The sequence below is a fragment of the Cryptomeria japonica genome, chromosome 6, assembly GCF_030272615.1.
Source record: "Cryptomeria japonica chromosome 6, Sugi_1.0, whole genome shotgun sequence".
Classification (NCBI taxonomy): domain Eukaryota; kingdom Viridiplantae; phylum Streptophyta; class Pinopsida; order Cupressales; family Cupressaceae; genus Cryptomeria; species Cryptomeria japonica.
This window is the reverse complement of record NC_081410.1, coordinates 555,345,818-555,353,484: the sequence shown is the minus strand read 5'-3', so window position 1 is coordinate 555,353,484 and position 7,667 is coordinate 555,345,818. Positions and strand designations below refer to the sequence as shown.

General features: G+C 32.8%; 1 non-coding gene and 1 pseudogene across 1 annotated transcript; one reads left to right on the top strand and one right to left on the bottom strand.

The window, feature by feature from the left end:
• Positions 1–1,179: 1,179 nt before the first annotated feature.
• On the top strand, positions 1,180–1,733 carry LOC131876698 (NAD(P)H-quinone oxidoreductase chain 4, chloroplastic-like; annotated as a pseudogene).
• A 320-nt stretch (positions 1,734–2,053) lies between these two features.
• TRNAF-GAA (transfer RNA phenylalanine (anticodon GAA)) lies at positions 2,054–2,126 on the bottom strand. Its single transcript has one exon. It is a non-coding gene; the product is annotated as a tRNA-Phe (tRNA).
• Positions 2,127–7,667: the final 5,541 nt, after the last annotated feature.

Sequence of the window (7,667 nt, the reverse complement as noted above, 5' to 3'; positions counted from 1 at the left end):
AAGTTCCTTTCTTCTAGATTGAGTAGATGACATCCTCTCTTGTAGGATAAGAATGAATTCCTTTGTAGAGCTCAACTCATCTTGCAACTTCAAGTTCTTCATCCTTTCAACATCATAATCTTCAAATGCTACTTCAAGTTGTTTCTCCAAACTCATCTCCATGGATTCCAAACTCAGGATCTTCCTTAAGCTGTTACACTTACTCCAAGGTACCAGGATCTGATACCAATTGTTGGAATCCAAGAACATTGAGAGGGGGGGTTGAATTAGTGTTCTATCATTGAAATAAATTTTAACCTTATTAACAAAGTAATTCAATAATCGATAACCATAAAAGAATATAACAATAAGTAGAATTGATGCCACCACAAGAACATACACCATAACATAACTATTTATATGTGGAAAACCTCAAAGAGGAAAAACCATGGTGGGATTGGTGACCCATGATATCTATCCACTGGCCAAATGAATAAATATTAAAATAGGGGCCTGTACATACAAGAAGGCCAATAGCCTAGAGCGTACTGCTCATCACAAAATGAGCCTCACTGACTACAAACACCAAATACTGGTTTACAAACAAAATTCTGAACTCAGAGAATGCATCTCCTATGCTAGATAAGTTCCAATTCAAGCACTGTCTATATCGGTTTTCACTATGTCCTTCTTTACCGGTAACTTACTTCGCATCCCAAACCTTTAAACCGATAACCAAGACCAACTACAGAATATTATATTCGCATTCAGTCAATCAATATTGCTCGCACAATATCACACCACTATATAATCCTTCTCTTTGTATCTATATCCAAAATAATCTAACTAGAAGGACTTAAATATCCTTCCCAAACATAAACATGAATGCCTTATGTCGGCTTACAATGATATTACACTTTATTTACATGTCACCCTAGACAAAAATAAATACATTAAACTTTGTGACCGACGCCGCTGATTGTTGCTGTGTAGACCTGTCAGATCAATCTCCTATGTCGGCCTCATATATCAGTTCCAAGTTTGCCGGTTTACCTTGTCTGCCGGATGAATTGAATGCTAGTTGCCAAATCATGAATACTGGTGCGTACCGGTTAAGTGTCCAACCCAAAATGATGTGTGTTGCCATCAATGACAACACAACTAAATCAGATGAGTGTCAATTACCAACAAATATGAGAAATGCAAATTATCTATGCAACTCTAACTTCTATGGGTCAATGCAATTTGAAAAGAAGGATAGCCTATTCATCAATATCTCATATGGGTTTTGTAATTATATGAATTGGTTCCATGACATATACACGTCTCAATGGAGCCATTTTGCAAATGATTTCTCATGGATTAATTGGTGTTGCACTTTTTTTCTTGGTAGGAACAAGTTATGATTGGATACATACTCTTTTCCTTGATGAAATGGGAGGAATTGCTATACCAATTCCTAAAATCTTTAGTATGTTTAGTAGCTTTTCAATGGATTCTCTTGCATTGCTAGAAATGAGTGATTTTGTAGCAGAATTTATGAAATTTTGGGCGTAATTACTAATCATAAATATTCTTTGACCTTTCAGATCATTATTACTATAATAGCGGTAATTGGAATGATATTAACTCCCATTTATTTGTTATCTATGTTACATCAAATGTTCTATGGATATAAGGTTTTGAATGTCCCGAATCCTTATTATTTTGATCTGTCTCTTTCTACCAATCACATGTATTGGTCTTTACCATGATCTAGTTCTATTTTTATATAATGCTAAGGTAGAAGCTATTTTCTCTCAATCTTTCTATTAAAAAATAATCATTTTTTTAACCTTCCAGATAGATTGGAAACTATCTAATAGGCCTAGTTATTCCCTTTTCTTTACGAGATATAAATAGAATGAAATAGAGAAAATTGCTCTCTAGTTCGAGTTATTTCAAGTAGTTTTTATTCCCTTTGAAATAACTTGGATATATATATATATATAGACACACACACACATATATATCACACACATATATATCATAATAAGGTCTACTAATCCTTTTTCATACTTATAAAAAGTATACATGCCAGGAATCAGATTTGAACTGGTGACATAAGGTTTTTCAATCCTCTGCTCTACCAACTGAGCTATCCTGGCTATTCTCCTATGCATCATACTAGCACGGTAACCAAACTCCTGTCAACTAAAAACAAAAAAGGTATATATATAAGTTTGAATTGTTCTTAGTAACATAAAAAATAGAAAAGAAAAAAAACAGTCTTCTTTGATGGGGATAGAGAGACGCGAACCCTCATGGTCTATAAAACCAATGGATTTTCCTCCTACTCCAATTTTCATTGTTGTTCACATTGACATGTAGAATTGGACTCTATCTTTATTCTCGTCCAATTATTACTTCCAAAAATGGAAGTAAATGCAAATCTCCTTCTAGAGAAGCTCTTAATTGGAAAAATCCTTCAATTTCAATTTGAAGCTAGGCATGTTTTTTCAAAACAAACCTAGAACAATTCAAGTTCTAATCGTTATTTTTGTTTATTGGCGATATATAATTCTTTTTCAAGCATTAAATAAAATACAAAAGACATTCTGTAAATAATGTATTGTATCTAATTCAAATTATGTTGATTCGTTAGAATAGCTTTCGTTGAGTCTCTACACCTATCCCTTTCTCGGAAAGGAAACTGTTGTCTCTATAAATCGGATTTGGCTCAGGATTCCCCATTCAAAATATCCCAAGGTTCCTTTGATTTGGATGATATCACTTGGTAGGTTTCCATACCAAGGCTCAAAAAATTTAAGTCCGTAGCGTCTACTGATTCTGTCATATCCCCTTCTTGTAGAACGAAATCATAAAACAATAATTGTATCTCAATTATTTCATTTGCATTCATATTATATTCTTTATGTATTTTTTATGAAATGTTTTTATCTGTATCCCCATCGTACACCACAAAAATATCCCTTTCTATATTTAGATCTTATTGAAATCATATTTCCATTCTATAAGTATAGTCTATGAAAGGATGAGAAATCGAAAATAATTTTTTTCTTCTTATTTATTATTTCAATAATATTGTTCCACTTGGGACGGAAGGATTCAAACCTTTGGAATAATAGGACCAAAACCTGCTGCCTTACCACTTGGCCATGCCCCATTGTTGCTTTATTTTAATCAATTAATATCAATTGACACAATGTTTTATTTTAATTCATTCTTATCTGGTGCTATGCAATTATGCATAGAAAAACTGGAGGGGCATTTCTTCAGATCTATATTATTATAGGGGAACCTAAAAATAAACAAGAATATACATTCATTGGTCATTCTCTATCAGAATGGTTAAAATATTATATGAAGAATGATCCCTTCCAACTCGAAGACTAAAAGTCTAATCTTGCCGAAAAAATTCGATTGATTGGCCAAATACTTTTGGATCTTTACATCATTTTTATTCATCAGAGAATCAAAATGTCAGTTATCCTCAACCTCCATATTTATCTAGATGATTCCGCTTGTCATTTGAATAATCCCTTTTTAGCCAAATTGCCTGAAGCTTATGCGATTTTTGATCCAAATGTTAATGTAATGCCAATTATCCCTCTATTCTTTTTTTTATTAGCCTTTGCTTAGCAAGCTGCCGCAAGTTTTCGATAACGAAAATCTTACAAAAAGTTTTTTGTATTCACTTGATACAAAAACAATTTTATTGTTTCAATAGTTACATTCTAACTATTTCTATTGGATCATTTTCATTAACCAAATTGGTGTAAAACTCTTTTTCCTTGTCCTAATTTTTATTTTGTGATACATCAATTGTTCTCAACAAATCAAAATACCTCAGATTAGTCAATATCAACTGCATCATAGTTGGAGTTTAGGTTATTAGGTATTGATTAGAATATGTCATTTTTATTAATAGAGGGGCATATCTTTGATATTTAGTTAAAGAATGAGTAAGGATGGGAATTTATCTATGTATTCCAAAATTTTCTTCTATTTTAGACAATTTATATACTCGTTTCTTTTTTTTTGTTTGAAAAGGTGATAGATAAATTTTTAAATTGTGATAATCCTAAACAAGTTTAGGATAGTTTAATTGGTACTCAAGTTCCTATTTATCCTATTCAAATCCGTAAGAAGAAAAGAGAAACAAAATAGATTCAATTCTGAATCTGCTCTTTTTCTTTGCTTGGTTAATAAGTATATGATACAAAAATTGATGATCTATTCTGTTTTCTAATAAGAATCCCAGAGATTACATAATGTTTACTCTTAAGCTATTCATTTACATAGTAGTGATATTTTCTATTTCTCTCTTTATCTTTGGATTCCTATCAAACGATCCAGGATGAAATCTCGGGCGTAAAGAATAGTGATGAAAAATAATTAGAATGTAGATTTTGTAAAAAGCCTATTTCTATAGGTTTTGAGTGGTCATCTTAAGTGATTGAACAGAGAGAGAGGGATTCGAACCCTTGGTACAAATAGTCTGTACAATGGATTAGAAATCCACCACTTTAGTCTGCTCAACCATCTCTCCTAGATGAGAGATCTAAAATGAATATAACATTTCACTAAATAAAGACCAAGATTTGTGAGAATCCATTTTTTTTTTCTTTATTTCGTTTCAAACGATTTTCCGCTTTCTCTAGCCCACCCAGTATCTGGCCAAGTCATTATCTTCCCTAGATAAGAATAATTGACCAAATTATGAAGCATACAGTGCTCTAGCTAACCTGAAAGCTAAAAATAATACTATAATAGCAGCTAAAAGGGCTATCAAAATTTGACCTAGTGATATCATTTCTTTATTTCCTCTCCAATCACTTTTTATTATATAAGATAATAGATAAACACTTCTAGTTATTTATTTTAATGATTCTAGCTATTTCAGGCTATAATATGGATGAGATGTTTTAGATTGAAAATAGACAGATCATATTGAGGGGTACTTGGAAGATACACATCACTTGTTTGTTAATTGCCCATTTAGTTACCATTTTTAATTCTCTGTCATGCAAAAATTAAGTTGGTATGCTCATCTGCCTAATAATGCCTAGGATCTTTTTCCTAGCAAGACAATATTGTTCAAGTCATCCTTCTTTGCTACAATATTGTTCAAGTCATCCTTCTTTGCTTGTATTTGGAAATGAGCCCTACCAATGATAGTATGGGGTATTTGGTGAGAACATAATAAAATAATTTTCAGAAAACAAGCATCTGAATCCCAAAAAGTCATCTCCAGCATTGTGAAATCAATCATAGAGGAAGTTAACACACATGTCAAAAAGAATAAAATCATAGTCTCGACCTTTATAGATTGGGATGCTCGATTGTTAATGTTGGAATCCAATAACACCGAGAGAGGGGGGGGGGGGTGAATCAATGTTATATCGAAATGATCAATTTTAGCCTTATTAAAACATGCATCCACCAACCGGTATACAGGTACATACAAAATTGAAAGAAGTAAAGAAACCAATAATCCAAACACATAAATGAGAACCATAACACATAAAATTATATGTGGAAAACCTCAAAGAGGAAAAACCATGGTAGGATTTGTGACCCACAATATCAATCCACTAGCCATATGAAGAGATATTACAAAATATAAGGGGCCTACACTTGCAGGAAGGCTTACAACCTAGAGCACACTACTCAATCACAAAAGGAGCCTCACTGACTACATATAAATCCAGACTACAATTCGGAGAAGTGTTGAACTGCTAAGATAGCATCTTCTATGCTTGAATACAGTTCCAGTTTAAGCTCTATCTGTTCCGGTCTGAAACCCTAAAACCCTTTACCGGAATAACCCTTACATAAATATCCTCACATACATAATCTCTCTGATATATTTCACATCTCCTTCATTATCTCCTTCCATTTACATATTTGTATGATGATGATATCAAAATGATCTATCAAAGTGACCTATATACCCTATACAATTTATCATGCCTTATGTCAGCTTACAAAGATAATTATTGTTAGTTAGATGAGAGGGGGAGGGGGTGAATTAGATAAACTCACAATACAATGATCTATCCAGATTCAACCTCGATAGAACTTACTTGATATGCAACTATGACTGTAAATCATTCAAACTCATAAATTGATAAAATTGAAACAACAAAACACTAGATTTAACGTGGAAACCCAAATAGGGAAAACCACTGTGGGATTTCGGGCCCACTAAGAAAATATACTCTTCTAGAGTATGCTTGGTTAAAAGCCAATCCTGTTAAAGATTACATAAACACATTTGCTAGATGTGACCCGGTCAAAGGATTTCCCTCAGATCTATCAGAATCTTGCACTTTGTTAGAAGTGACCTTGTCAAAGGATTTCAAACACTCATTCAGAATGTTACCTTGCTAGAGGATTTACAAATAAGACTGTTAGGTCCACTCAGTTAAGAGATTTCTTGTCACTTACAAAAATAAATAACAGTAATAAAATATATCTGTAACTTCACATCTGAAATGTTAAAGTAGACTCTATGTGCTCAAAATAATCTTGTCAAAAGACTTATCTTCCTCCTTGCTGGGCTTCTCAATCTGTTCTTCAATCAGATCTTCAATCTTTTGTACTCGGTAATCACCTCTGCAGTATCACTGCTCTTCTATTTGCTCGCATGCATTGTTCATCAACTATTCCTTATTTATAAGCAATTCCTAATCGCTTAATCTCCTTAATCACATTTGCCATGATTAATCTTAGCCATCAAATCTTCAAACTTGACTAGGTTCATTGAATCCTTCGAACTGAAAAACGTTTTAACTTGCCTTGAAACTTGTATACCTTCCTTGGTACTTGTGCTCGGTTATGACCATTCAATCTGTGCTGTAGATCCAACTCTTGATTTTTCATTGCCGTTGATCCTTAACAAACTTCTTGCACGACATTCCAATCTTCTATAAATCTCCGGCTCATTGGCATCCTTCATTTAATAGTGTATTTATTCATCCAATGCATTCTGTTACTGCTCGGTTCATACTCGGTAAATATAAAACTTTACTCAGTAACTTCTTCCTTCTTTAACCGACATTGATAACCTTGGTGTTTATCGACTAGTTCCTTGCTCGGTAAAATAGAATAGTATCAAACCTTTACTCATTCTATTACATGAAATCTTTTCTCCTTATTTAGTCTTTGAATACACATATATAGGATATCAAAATAATCAAAATAGCATAATATCATCATTGTCTAACTCGGTACTAGTTGCCCATTGAATAACTTATTAATCCCCTTCATTTTCACATTCTTTCTGTGTCACTTACCGACATATTTATACTCATCAAAACATGCTCTTTAAGATATGGCAACATCATATTGAATCAAAAAATCAATTGCTTGACATCAATGAGAAAATAATATTATTAAGACAGTAATCATCCTTTATCAATTATATCATCAATCTCCAACAACCTTCTCAATATCATCATACCAACAAACTTAATGTAATGCCAACAAATTACAATTTCAAATTACATGTCGGCTTACAAAGATAATTAGAATATCAAATTACATGTCGGCTAGATAACATGAATGCATAAATATTAAAAATAATTGTCGATGCCGAATCCAAGAGATGTCGGCCTCCAATACTGATAACTTTATTCTAAACCATGTCGACCTGCATTATCGGTAACCAAAGAAATCCTTTC